General features: G+C 42.4%; 2 pseudogenes; both read right to left on the reverse strand.

Moving 5' to 3' along the window:
* Positions 1 to 2,780: 2,780 nt before the first annotated feature.
* On the reverse strand, positions 2,781 to 4,274 carry LOC107498204 (annotated as a pseudogene).
* Positions 4,275 to 13,289: 9,015 nt separating this feature from the next.
* LOC118604576 lies at positions 13,290 to 13,410 on the reverse strand (annotated as a pseudogene).
* Positions 13,411 to 14,466: the final 1,056 nt, after the last annotated feature.

A 14,466-nucleotide genomic window follows, 5' to 3' on the forward strand; every position in this document is an offset into this window, starting at 1 on the left:
CCTCGAAGGTAGGCGCGGAAAACTTTAGTGTGTTCTTTTTGTCTTTTGTTTTAAATTGTCAGTCAAGACTACTTTACTTGAGGCAACTTCTGCTTCCTAACCATCTAAGCAAAAGTGTAGTTTTACTTTTAATTACTCAATATTAAATATAGGCAATGTATGCATGATATATTAAAAAAAAATCAGAGCAGAAGGGTTTACAGTGCGACTGTCTCTCAGTTTCCCAATTCTCCTGTCCAGGGGGAACCATTGGTACCAGTTTGTTGTGTATCCTTCTGGAGACAGTCCTTATATGCACCGTAATGCAATAAATAAACAGAAAAAGAAAGAGATTAATAGCTACCCATATCACAAAGATGAGTACAGATTTAGAGATAAAGAAACTGAAGCACAGGGGAAGGTTAGGACCACGAGGTACCTGAAAAATCTAGGTCGGTCTCAAAGTCTGGTCTCCAAGTTTACGTTCTTAAAAATTGCTGAGCAACACAAAGAGCTTTTGTTTATGTGGATTATATCTATTGATAATTACTGTACTAAAATTAATTTTTAATATTCATTAATTCATAGAATAATGTCATTACATGTTAAGGTATTCTTAAATTTATATTAAAAAAAATTAGAACAGTGGCATTGTTTTACATTTTTGCAAACTTTTTTCTATTTACATGACTTTTTATTTTCATCATCATCATCAACTACTATTTATTTGATGTTGAACTGCTGTGCAGTGAGCAAGCAGTATAATTAAGAAGCCAGAAGTATGGGAATCATTGATTAGCATTGTACACCAGATGTTACCATGCAAAGTACGTGAATGGAGTATCAGTGTTGCCACGACAGCCTTTGTGCACTTAAAGCAATATTAAATCACAAGTCTACCAGGAAACAGGTCATTTGTCTACTTCCCTTTTCACCATGCCCGTAAACCCTGTATTCATGCAGGTTGTGTGTTTAGAATTTATAAGGAGACAGTCCAGTAGTACATTTGAGAGAGAAAATAATGGTTAAGTGCATACCAGGCTTTAGCTCAGTCATTCGAACAAGTGACTTAAGCTCGCTGAGCCTATTTCTGTTTCTGTGGAATGGTGGTACCCACCTTAAGATTTTTGTGAGGATTAAATCAGAAAATGAATTTAACACACTAGGGTACAGAGCATAGTACACAACAAATGCTTGATAAATACTAGCTATAACAATATAACCAGCTACCATTAAGAAGAATTTAAGGATGTCCTAATTTGCCTTCTCATTCCTAATCAAGGTACATGTTCATTTGTATCAGAAAAGAAAATGTTCCTGTCTGCAACATTATTGAACTTACATCCACTTGGATATTGTCAAAAATGACTTAATTTTTCAAAAGATTTAGGGATATTTGGCTTTCAGTTTGTGGGAGAACTTTTTCTCCTCTCCCCTACCCCTGCCCTGAATCAGCCCAACAGTCAGTTCCCAGATCCTGAGATGGAGAGCCTGGGCAGGAGCAGAATAACAGATCACTCCATTCCTGCTCAACAGGTAACTCTTATAACAATTCTTAAAGGAAGGAGGTACAGGGCCTCTTTATATTTCCATGACAAGGTCCATAGCTGCAAATTATTCCCTGGAATAAGTAAATAGAGCCCATATTTTTGTGACAGAGGTAACTTCAACACTTTCGGATCTGGTTCCCAGCATATTTGATGTGTAAATACCATGACAGTGAAAATACATGCCACTCTACACTAATGTAGCTCTTTTATTAAAGTAAACCCTGGAATCATAAAATACAGCATGGCTTTAAAACTCAATAACATCAGTTGGTTAGCATATTTGGCTATTACTGAAAGGTTGATGGTTTGAGTCTACCCAGGAATGGTCTTGTCTTCAGCCAATTTCTTAGTGATGAAAATATTCTGGAATTGAATAATGGTAATGGTTGCACAACATCGTGAATGCACTAAACGCCACTGAATTGTACATGTTAAAATGGTGAATTTTATATTTTATGTTAGATGTGTTTTACTAAAATAAAAGCAAAACCCCAATAAATACAGTGGAGGATGCATTTTTCTAACCCTGACATAAATACACTTACCTTTAGTATGCCCTTATACCTGAATGCCTATATGTACATCAGCTTTTTAAAAATCTCTAGCCTAGGCGTTCCACTCTGTAGCTCTTTGGCAGCACCCAGGGATATGTGACTCATCTACACCCTGTTTGAGATTAGGTTAAGTATTGTATTAATTGCACAAGCACATAAACTCCCTTGCAAAACTCTTTGGCCTTAGAACATATTTACTTAGTATAGAAAACTCTGCCATGCAAAGGGCAGGCTGGCAATGGGATGTGTGTCCACTCTCTCCAAAGGCATTGTATGGCTTTCTTAATAAATAGGAAAGGAGAGAAAAAGGGTCTATCAGAGGACAGCTGAGAGTCTTCTTTTAGCCAGTACGACTTCTCAGCATAGGACACAGGATTCTGTTCTTCTGAACAAAGCCAATGTTGTTCTTTTATAAAGCAAAGATCATGAAATGTGGCAGGTTTTTAAGGCACAAAGTACGAGAGAGAGAGAGAGAGTTGGGAAAGACACGAAAAAGACAACATCTGCCGGGAAGTCCTTGAGGCAGAAGTACTGAATACTTCCCAAGGAAAGGTTTCAGCAAAGCCAAGGAAGCTTCATACTGATCAAGACTGGTGTTGGTGAGCAAGGACGGATAACCTTGTACACCACTGTAGAGGAAAGGGCTCCCTGGGCAAGTTTTTTTCTCACTCCAGCAAGCGGATTTCAGCTGCTCCTGCTATACCATTTCTTTCCAGAAATGTGATGGCTTGTGAAAAATAAGTACACTTATGATGGCCACTGTGACCAGGATAAAGGAGATGAGAACCATGAGGAAGATACAAGTGGAGTAGGAGAGAGGTCTGGACAATGGCTGCTCAGCTGGGATCAAGTTAGTCAGGTTCAGCATGTCGCCTAAAGTCCATCTCATGTTGCTGCTCTGGATCTTGCCCATGAAATGAATATTCTTTCAGGAATTAGGTGTGAAGTGAAATCCTTGCCATACCTCTGATGGAAAGAGGTAACGTAGATTCTGGAAAAGCAGCATTCACTCAGGTTCTTCTTCAGTTTACCAAAATATAACTTTAGCTTTTTCCAGGGCTGAAAGCAGAACTTTTCCACCAAGTCAATCACCTTTTCCTAAGAGGGGGGGTTCCTCTGATGGAGGGTTTAAAAATTTCACCACCTAATAATAAGTTGTGAATGCTTATTATTCCTTGGAGTGGCAGCAAGAAAATCCTATTGAAGGAGCAGTGGGAGTAAGCGCAGTTACTGTGTTGACGAGTTTAAAGATGCTTTGCTGGCATCATCAAACGCTTTCAATACCCTGGATTTGCAACTAACAAAATGGAAGAATCTTGTCAAATTTCCTGGTGTAGGGGCTGTCTTGCAGGTCACTTATATTCATCACCCTGTTATATGTACAGTTAAAACACGGGGTTGTGTTTGTACCCCGAATATCCTTGATCAGTTTCTGCAAGAGTGCTCGATCCTTCCTGTAACACAAGAGGCTATGTGTGTGTACAGTGTAGTCCTTGCCATACAGATAAAAGTACAGATCATTCTGTGGAGATTCAGTAGTCTAGGTTTGGGGAACAGCAGTGATTTGCATAGAGGCTCCCCCAAGGTCTAAAGCAGCATGAGTTTCCTATTATTGTTTTCATTTGGCATCAAGTTGAGCCACCTCAATTTCTTAGTAAATTTTCCCAGCAGATAGTTGACAGTAATCTAACCATAGGCACCTTTCTCTTTGCCAGTAATGATTCTGGTACCATGGAAATTAAAGGAGTAGTTGCTGAGGCTCGGTGTCACCACTGCCAGGACCTTGTCTGCCAACCATTTATTTTCTATGCTAGGCAACTGCTTGCCTGCTATGACTCCCAGGTAAATAAGTGTCTCTTGGTGCTAGGACTTTGGAATCACTTCCCTGCTTTTTTCCCCCCGTACATAGATAAATACCTATTTCATATATATATATATATATATATATATATTTTTTTTAGAACATTTCGAGATTCCAAGACCTTTTACCTTGCACTCTTCTGATTCACCAACCCTATGTTGTTCTGGTTCCAGCACAATCTCATACTTAACGTTTTCTGGCAATGTTTTGTTCCGGGTCAGCCCCACAGCTATCAAAGTGATCGTAGCCATGACAGAGGAGAAGCCAAAGATGATCAGTATATTTCTGGAACAAAAAGCTCTTCAGTTCAGAATCCCTTGCTTCTTCCATAATTGGCAGCTTTTGTTTTCTTTTTCTTTGTTCTCTCTCTCTGTCATTCCCCCCCTCCCTCTGCCCCCAGCTTCTGCTTGCTGTGGTCTGTCTTAGTGAGAGAGGTACTCAAGAAACAGAGATGTAATAAACCCTCAGGCTTGTGGAAGGGGCTAAATTAGCTGGCCCTGTTTCAGGAGGAACCTCACACCCTATGTTTTTTGTTTTTTACATTGACTGGAGCCCAGATGCTCATTTCTCAAAAGTACAAAAAGCTTCTTGAAATTACAACTTTTGGTATTCTTGAAGCAACATATATTCAAATATCTACATTTTTGCAAACATTTTAATGTCTGCTTAGTTGAAGACAGCTGGAGCCTCATATCTGTTTCTTCATTCAATCCATTGTGTTTTAATTCAAGTATATGAAGAAAACTCAGATTCATATATGTATGTAGTTGAAAAAGAGGGAACCGCATAGGTCCCTGGACAGTGTCTCAGGGATTTCCAGGGATCCCCAGAACACACTTTGAGAACCGCTGCTCTAGGCAGCGTTGCCCCTGCCCACAGCATGTCTAAGATGGAATTGAAAAGATAATCATGGGTACTGTCAACATAGCTACCATCATCCCCATTTTGCAAGTGAGGAAGTTGCAGCTAAGTGTTTAGCCCAAGTAGAACACTACTACTTCACTATTCAGAAAGTCAAACCAACCATGTGATTGGAAGGTTGGAACTTTAAGTCCTACCCTTCTGGCCTCTGGGGAGAGGAAAGGGACTGGAGATTGAATTCAGTCACCAGTGGCCAATGGCTTAATCAATCATGCCTTTATGATGAAGCTTCCATAAAAACCCCAAAAGGACTTGGGGACAGGGTTTGGAGAGCTTCCAGGATAGTGAACATGTGGAGATTTGGGGAGAGTGGCACACCCAGAGAGAACATGAAAGCTCTATACCCTTTCCCCATACCTTGCCCTATGCACCTCCTCCATCTGGTGGTGCCTGAGTTATACCCTTTTATAAACTGGTAATCTATTAAGTAGAATGTTTTGAGTTCTGCGAGTTTCTCTAGCAAATTAATCAAACCAAGGAGGGGGTTGTTGGAACATCCAATCTGTAGCCAGTCAGAGAGAAGCATAGGTAACAACTTGGGCTTGTGATTGGCATCCGAAGTGTGTGTGTGTGGGGGGGGGGCGGCGGTCTTGTGGGACTGAGCTCTTAACCTGTGGGATCTAACACTATCTCCAAGTAGTTAAAGTCAGAATTGAGTTGACTGTAGAACACCCAACTGGGATTAAAGACTTGCTTTGTAGTGAGGAGAAAACCCACACATTGGAACTGGGAGCAGGGGCTTACCTCTGAATGAGTCTGTCTAGATCACTGGGGCCGGGGAACCCGTTGATGCAATTGTGACCCCACAGATACAGTACCCCTAGATCCATACCTGATGTACTACTAGGATTGAATATGTAAACTATACCACATTTGAGCAGTCCTTTCTTGAAACGTTTAACATTAGTACAATTTGAGTTTTTAAAAATGGAAGTAGCCTAGGTGTCCTCGACCCACGTGTGCTCTTTCTGTAGTCTTGTTATTCCACTATTTTCTCACTCTGGCTTCCCAAAACTCATTTCTTCCAACTCCTCTGTACCCGCCTGGTGCTCTGTTCCCTCTGGGTCTGTCTTTCCCAGGGGCAGAGGGAGACTGCTCCCCACCTTCTATAATGAGGCCACCCACCCTAGATCTCTATCATAAGGATAATAGTCCCTTACCTTTGATAACAATTTTCTGCCTTACAAAGCACTTTCAGACTATTATCTCAAGCCGAGCCACAGCCCTGTGATGGACGCAAGCTGCTTATTATTATTATCTATCTATATTCTACAAGTAAAGAAACTGAGGTTCAAAGAGGTTATGACTTCTATGAGGTTGTACAGCCAGGAACCATAGAGCTTCTGGCTGGCCATCCTATGCACTTTCCCTGTACCTGCTGGCCTCCTGCGTTATAAAGAGCGCAAGGCACCCCATGGGTACCCACTCTTTATTATCACATCTGTTGAATTCATTGGGGGATGAGCAGCATCCATTTCCTGAGCTCCTGAAACACAAGAAACAGAATACGTTCAAAAGGTGATGATAATTATAGATAACTTTTGTATGCATCTAGGCTGAGTCAGGTAATGTACTGGGCCTTCTAGAGATCTTATCTCCAATAAGCCCAACTGCCTTAAAAAGGTAGGTATTATTATTTACAGATAAGGAAGCAGCCTCACAGAAGCTAGCTTGCCCAAGGGCATCTGCTATAACTCTAGAATTTCTCTAGTTTCTCACCATGGTTGGGAACAGTCCACTGTGCACAGGCTTTGACATTAGATGTGTCTTGGTTCAGATGCTAGCTTTCCCACCTGCCTGCTGTATGACCATGAGCTCTGAACCTGTTCTCTCAACTGAAAAATAAGAGGAGGAAACTTTCATTCACAGTGCTCTTCTGAAGACTAAATGTCAGGCCCAGCCAAGGTCTGGCTAATGGCAATGGTAGTTAGGCACCAATCATATCCAGGAGGATGCCAGGGGCCGTGAGGCTGGGAGAAGAGGGGCAGGCAGGAAAATAGCATGTATGCCATAGGGGACATATACTTCAGGCTCAATATTTCCTTCTTTGGAAGTCTTTTCAGGTGATGCCAACAAAAGCCTGCAGTTGCGGATTTCAGAAAATGAGGTATGGTTTCTTCAGAGTTATTTAGACATAATAAAGTCTTCCATTGAAGCCAATTTATCGTCTGCCTGTTTACTACAATTCAACACCTTAGTTCCTTTCTCTGTCTCCATCCCCAAATTTAACACTATTCTTCATGGTACAACCTTGAAGAATTATGTAGTTGAAAAAGAGGGAACCGCATAGGTCCCTGGACAGTGTCTCAGGGATTTCCAGGGATCCCCAGAACACACTTTGAGAACCGCTATTACCCTTGACCTGCAAGGTAAAAGTGGACAGTACTCTTAATGTCACAATGCATTAGGTAGTCTGTGCTGGTTTTGAAAGCTTGAGCTCCAACCAGAGAGAGCACTTTTGAAATGGAAATCCACTGGCATCCAAACAGTGAGTGGTGTACTGTGCCCTATGCCAGCCATAACCCAGAGGTAAGGCACACAGTCTCCAGAGCCTGGGACCCCTGGGTGGGTGCTTGCCAAGTTGAGGCCCTCTGCTTCTGGGGAGCTTCTGCCCACTCTTGGGTGGAGCTGAAGGTTTTCAAAGGGAATCCTTTTATGATAACTGAGTGGGCCCTGTTGGCTTCAGGGTAGAAGACTCTGTCTGACTCAATTGCTGGAGATCCCATTCTCTGCACAGGCTCTGAACAAGCTATCTGGCTTCTATCTCTCCATCAATTCATTCAGAAATATTTACTCAGCTCCTCATGTGGCCATGGCTCTAGATTAAGGGGTGAACCAGGGCAGACCTTGTGGAGCTTCCACCTAGCTATAGGATTCACCTTGCCTTTGTGACAACTCCTTGCATCCAGTTCTTTGCCTGGATTTGGATGAGTTTATTCATCTATCCGCACTGAATTAGGCTCAGAAGCTCTGGAGTAGCAATGACTGGTGGTGTGTATTAGATTGTGTCACCACCCTGTCTTCCATGGCTCCTCATTACTCCCAGAATCTTGAATAAAGCCTGCTCTGGACTCATCTCCTACCTTTCTTCTCTCACTTTCTGTGCTCCTGTTCCTTAAGCAGACCATGTTCCCTCCCATCACGAGGACTTTGTACATGCTGGTCCCTTCGCCTGGTTGTTCTCTGTGGTGACCTGACATTAAGGTGACACCCCCCCCCTCCCGCGATGATCCTTACTTCCCAGTGTTCACACCTTTCAGTATAGGTGGGAACTCTGACTTGCTTCTAACCAATAGAATATGGCAAACATGACAGAATGTCGCTCCTGTGATTATGTTAGGTAAGACTTCATCTTACTAATAACAGGCTCAAGGCAGAGTCCCTCTCCCTCTCTCTCTCTTCTCTCTCTCTCTCTCTCTCCCCCCCCCTCTCCATTCCTCCTTCCCTCTTTTTCTTCCCTCCCTTCCTCCTTCTGGCTTTGAAAAGCAAGGTTTCATGAGTCCTGTAGTCACAAGGAAATGAATTCTGTCACAAACCTAAGTGAGCCTGGAAGTGAACCCTTCCCCAGTTGCCCAGTCAGGCCTTCATGGGAGAGTGTAGCCCTGCCTCACGCCTTGGTTGCACCCTTGTAGAGCAACCTGCTAAGTCGTGCTGGACTCTGGACCCATGAAAACTGTGAGACAATAAATGTATTGTTTTAAGTCACTAAGATTTTGTTTAAAAAACAAAAGCCTGTAAATTTGTTACTATTTTCTATATGCATCATAGAAAACTACTATATTTCCTAATATCCATCTAGTTGACTCCTCATCCCTTATCATTCTCATTCTATTCAAATGAATTTTCTCGGGGCAGCATTCCCTGCCCTGTCTGCCAAGGTCCGATTTTCTTGTTAGAGGCTCTCATGCCATTACGTGACTCACCTCCACACAACCTATATAGTCATAATTGTATAATTATTTAATTAATATCCGCCCCTCCGTTAGACTATTAAGTGCCATGAAAGCAGCCTGTCATGGTCTCTGTTTCTCTCCAGGGACTAGCACAGTGCCTGGCACATGTAGGTGCTCAGTAAGTATCTGTTGCGTAAGTGAATGACATTCAGAGTTAGGAGAAATGCAGAGATAGACAGGGGCTGGATTGTTCAGTAGTTAGAAGCTAAAATGACTTGACGGAATGTGGATATTGCAGTTCTAAAAACTCACATTTATTGTGACATATCCAGGCAACTGAAGCTAAAGGTGTATTTGGGGGGCATCCTTAATGGGACCATCTGTGTCTATACAGTAGTCATGTGGGCCAGCCCAGCTCTTGGCGTGCGTGTGTTTCTTTTGGAAAGAGAAACTCAACTCCTTCCTCCTTCTAGAAGAACTTCTCGTATTTTGATCGCCAGGCAACTTTCTTAACAATGTCCTATCTGTGAATTTCTACCTTCCTGGTCAGAGGAGGGAAAATGAAAGGGAAGAAGATAGGGATGTGGGAAGGTGAAGAGAGCTCCAGCTTGGCAGTTTCAGTAAGGCTCACAAAATGCCAAATAACTTGCCCCTGTAACCATAAGGTGAGTATGTGGGTGTGAGATACTGAATTGTATATCCCCCAAATTCATGTGTTAAGTCCCTAATCCCCAATGTGACTATATGTGGAGATGAGACTATAAGGAGGTTATTAAGATTAAAAGAGGTCATAAGGGTGGGGCCCTGATCCCATAGGCCTGGGGCCTTTATAAAAGGAAGAGATGCCAAAGCTCTTTCTCCACCACGTGAGGACATGGTGAGAAGGTGGCCATCTGCATGCTAGGAAGAAAGGCCTTACCAGAAAGCAAATCGACCAGGACCTTCATCTTGAACTTCCCAGCCTCGAGAACTGTGAGCAAATAAACTTCTGTTGTTTAAGCTCTCCAGTCTATGGTATTTTGTTATGGTGGCCTGAGCAGATTAAAACACAGGGTTATCATGCTTCCTGAAGGAGTTGTCTACACTTGCTGATCAATCTCTCATTCCCATTCATTCACTTTTCAATCACTTTAGTTGGCCTCCATTGCACAGAGACTGCTTTAATGTTCCATCCAGTGAACAATTTTTAGGTGCTCATCTGTCTGTTCTCTTTTTCTTGACCCTTTCTCTTCCCTCTCATTTCTGGACACTGATCTCTTCTGCATCTCTTCATCCCTTCATCCCTTCCTGCCCTCTTGTCTGCTTGCTCAGGTGAAGCAAGCTGCCATGTCGAGGGAAGCTCTGTGGAAAGATCCACATGGCAAAGAACAGAGGGACCCTCTTGCCAACAAGTCCTTGTGAGAACTTGAGGTATTAGTCCGATAGCCCAGGAGAACTGAATCCCGCTAGCAACCATATGAGTGAAGTAGGAAGAGGATTCTTCCCAGCTACATCTTGAGACACTCAGAATTATGGGACCCAGATAAGCCACGCCCAAGTTCCTGACCCATAGAAACCATAAGTGTTGTTGTTTTTAGCCACTGAGTTTTGAGTAATTTGTTATGCAGCAATGGATAATTAATACAGTTACTAAAATGACTTCTCCACCTGCTAATGGGTAATAACCTATAAATTGAAAAATCCTGACCTGGTTTTAGATGCAAGTCCTGTGCTGGGGATCAAAGGGAGATTTGAAGATGAATAAGACCTAGTCATTGCCTTCAAAGAGCTTTTCGTGTCTTTTGAAGATCTAGAAATTTAATAGGATGCATGTATTTCTAGGAGAGGGTGTTCAGGCTATTCAGACAGAAGACACAAATGAGCAGTTCCCTCAGGCTGAGATCCACCTTTGTGCTGAGCACTGAGATATCTTGATAGGGGAGTCCTTAAGGGGAAAACACAGGGTTCACAGGAGGACCCGAAGGGGTTTTCACATCCAGAAAGGCTTAGAAGAGAGAGGAGGAGCCCATGAAGAAAGATCAGGGGAAGGATCAAAGTGGCCACAAATTGTCTCTTATTTCCACTGTGGTTAGTATGCAGGGGCGTAAGTAGGGGTGGGGGAGTGGATATGATGACAAGGGCTGTTGTGAGGATTGAATGAGTAAATATGTATAAAATGCTTGGAACAGTGCTTGACGCATACTAACTATGTGTTGTTATTGTTGTTATGTTATTGTCATCTGGTCCTGGCCCTAGCCATGTTGATGAACAACTTTCAAATCACCAAACCCAACAACCCTTCTCAGTCCTTCCCCTCCTCACCTTCCAGCAGCATCTGGCTCTGCTGCCCAAATCTACCACTAGGCCCCTGCCTTCCGGAGCCAAGTCTGCCCTGCCCTCCTTGCCCAGCTGACTTCTCTCTCACCCCCAGGTCTCACCTTCAGATACCCCTCGAGTCTCCCACCTCAGATCCTGCTAGTTTCTCTCTCCCTCTCTCTCCATCTCTCCCTCCCCACCCCTTCTTCTTTCTTTTTTCTTCTTTCTTTCTCTTCTTCTTGCATGTTTTCAAACAGAGCCTCTGATCTATGAGATCACAGCCTTGAGCTCCAGCTCTGGTTTCTCATTGGATCTTCAGACCTCTAATTCCAAGAATTTGTGGGATAGCTCCAAATGGATGTCCCCTTAACATCATTCCCAACACATCCTAAACCCTCCTCCTCTTTATCCCCACACCAGCATGTCCTCCTGCTAGCTTAGTCCCACACAACCAAGTCCCCCATGCCCCACACCTCACTCACATTTTTATCTTCCATTATATCAATTTCCAAATCCTGCAGAGTCTGTCTTAGAGGTATCTCTTGAATCTATCTTTTTTCTGTTCCTTCTACAACTACCTTAAGCCAGGCACTTGTCTTCCTCACAAAGACTACCAAAGGACTTTCCTGTGGGTCCTTCCGTAGCTTAGTAATTATATGTGCAAGCTATGGAGTTAGGCCACCTGAGATTGAATTCTAATTCTACCATTTAGTAGCTGTGTGAACTGCGACATGCTCTTTACCTGTTCTATGCCTTAGTTTCCTCATCTTTAAGTGGGACTGCTAACAGAGGGGTGTGTGTGTGTGTGTGTGTGTGTGTGAGAGAGAGAGAGAGAGAGAGAGAAGATTGAATAGATAATATGAAGTGTCTGGTGGAAAAAGTGATAGCTACATTTTAGGTATAAACTATTATTATTATTATTATTATTCCTCCAAATCATCATATGCTACATTCCTTCCTCTGGGAGTGTTTCTCTAATCACATTACTCTCTGCTGAAAAGTTTTGAAAACTCTCCATTACCTCTGAGAGATTGTTGTAGTTCTGGTCCCAATATGTTTATGCCTTCCTGCGTTCACACCCTTGGTGGCCCTTTCATATTGACTCTAGGCTTCGCCATCTTTTGGCTAATGGGGTAAGAGAAAATTTGTACCACTAGCAGAGGCTTGAAAAGTGCTTTTGCTTTGAGTTTTCCTTCTAACCCCGGGCTGGACCCCTGGGTGATGAGAGACCACCTGGAGTAAAGGCCTCAGTCTGTCCCCTCTGAGGCCCCTAGACCAACAGTTTGCCTACTGCCAGTCATGAGCGGGGCTATCCTAGATCATCCAGCCCCAGTCAGGTGCCAACCTGATTGCAGGGATGAGCCAAGGCAGCTTAGACCAGAACTGCCCAGCTGACCTACAGAATTGTGAGGAATAATACACATTTGTTGTTATAAGGCACTAAATTTCAGGGCGGTTTATTGTAAAACAATAACTAACTGAAACACCCTACAAGTCAAATATCACCTTGTCATTCTGGCAGAGAAGGCTCTCACAATCAGCTCAATATACCTTTTCATCTCATTCCCACTGTGTCCTTATCCCCCAAGCCTCAGCCAAAAGTGAACACTTGTTCAAAAGTGAACACAGGAATGCGGTATCCTTTCCAGCTTCTAAGCCTTTGCTCAAGCTGAGCCATCTCCTCTGAGAATGATCTCCCTTTCCCTATTTCTTTTCTACTTTCACCCTTTACTTGGCCTTCTATACCTATTGAAATTTAACCCATCTTTTAAAATTTATTCAAGTATCATTTTTTTTGGTGGTGGTGGGCAAATTGGAAGTAATCTATCTTTGAAACCTTACTTGGTACTGCCCAACCCATATTTCTTTTTGTTGCAATTCGATGGGCTTTCCCAAGCTGGAAGCTGGATTCTCAGTGGTCCAGGAGCACTGATGTGAGAGGGATATTCCCTTTTCAAATTTCTGTCAGTTACTTTTGAATGACCCACCCAAGGTGCTGGTGTGTCTTTACCATTTTACTCACATTTATTAGACATCTTTTGTAACAAAGAGAATAGTTCCAGGAACAGGCCTTTAGCAATTTGCTAGAATTTAATAACATTGTTTAATTTCCATTATATTTTTAATTCTTTTCTAGTTTTATTGAGATATAAAAATGTAATAATTGACTTTATGTATTTATTTTTAATATTTATTTATTTATTTATTTATTTATTTATCACCCCTCCCCCACACACACCTACAGCACCTGGTCTTCCTAGGTGGTCTCCCATCCAAGTACTCCAACTAGGCCCGACCCTGCTCAGCTTCCGAGATCAGACAAGATCGGGTGTATTCAGGGTGGCATGGCTGTAGACTGTATTTATTTTTAAGGTTAATTTTTATATATGGCAAGTGATGCTAGTTTCCATTTGTAGTAATGATATGAAGTTTTCTTTTAAGATAAACATTTTTAAGTTAAAAAGTGGGTCAATTTAAAGGGAAAAGTAAATAATAGTATAGTGTGCTGGCAAACTGTCTCTCCAAGGAAAAAAAAAAGTCCTGCTGAGTTCCATGGTGTAAGTTCTCCCACCATGGCTATTTCTAATAACCAAGGTGACTCTACTATGTAGAGTTGGGAAAAGATCTGCAAATGAACTCTATGAGCCTGTGTAAGTGACTCAACCTCACCACTGGGTGGGGCTCAGATATAGCACATATCGGGAAGGAGGTAGCAATGGCTGAAGCTCATGAAACACTTTAGTAAAGTCACTCTTTGTTTGAGTCTTATTTTCCATAGCAAAATGCAAGGGTCTTGAGGATACTGACTATTTCTTGCTTATCTTTGCAAACCCTGCAAACCATGCTGGGTACCTCTCACCAGGCTGAAATTTCTTCTGGAAGAAGGACTGGGTGAACTGCTCTTCTGTTTAGGATGACAGTGATTTGGAGTAACTTTGAGGTTCTGGCCATTGGTAAATCAGTTTCAGCAGAGCCCTAGGTGGAGGGCTCAGGATGATGGATATATTTGGACTCACATATGTTAATGGGACTTTATGTTTTGTTTCTACCTAAATATACTTTTCTTTCAAGGGGTGTGTGATAAGAACAAATGTGAGAAGAATAGAATGGAAAAGGAAAGATTTAAGACATTGTATTAATTTTCTAGGGCTACTATAACCAAATACCACAAACTGGGTGGTTTAGCAACAGAATGTCTCACAGTTCTAGAGGCTGGAAGTTCAAAATCAAGGTATCAGCAGGGTTGGTTCCTTCTGAAGGTCTGGGAGAGAGGGGATCTGTTCCAAACTTCAATCCTCGGCTTGTAGATATTCTCCCTGTGTCTCTTTGCATTTTCTTCTCTTTATGCATGTTTGTGTCCAAATTTTCCCTCTTTATAAGTACACCAGTCATGATATTGAGTCTAGTGATTT

This window comes from Rousettus aegyptiacus, unplaced genomic scaffold (genome assembly GCF_014176215.1).
Source record: "Rousettus aegyptiacus isolate mRouAeg1 unplaced genomic scaffold, mRouAeg1.p scaffold_m13_p_6, whole genome shotgun sequence".
In the NCBI taxonomy this organism is placed as follows: domain Eukaryota; kingdom Metazoa; phylum Chordata; class Mammalia; order Chiroptera; family Pteropodidae; genus Rousettus; species Rousettus aegyptiacus.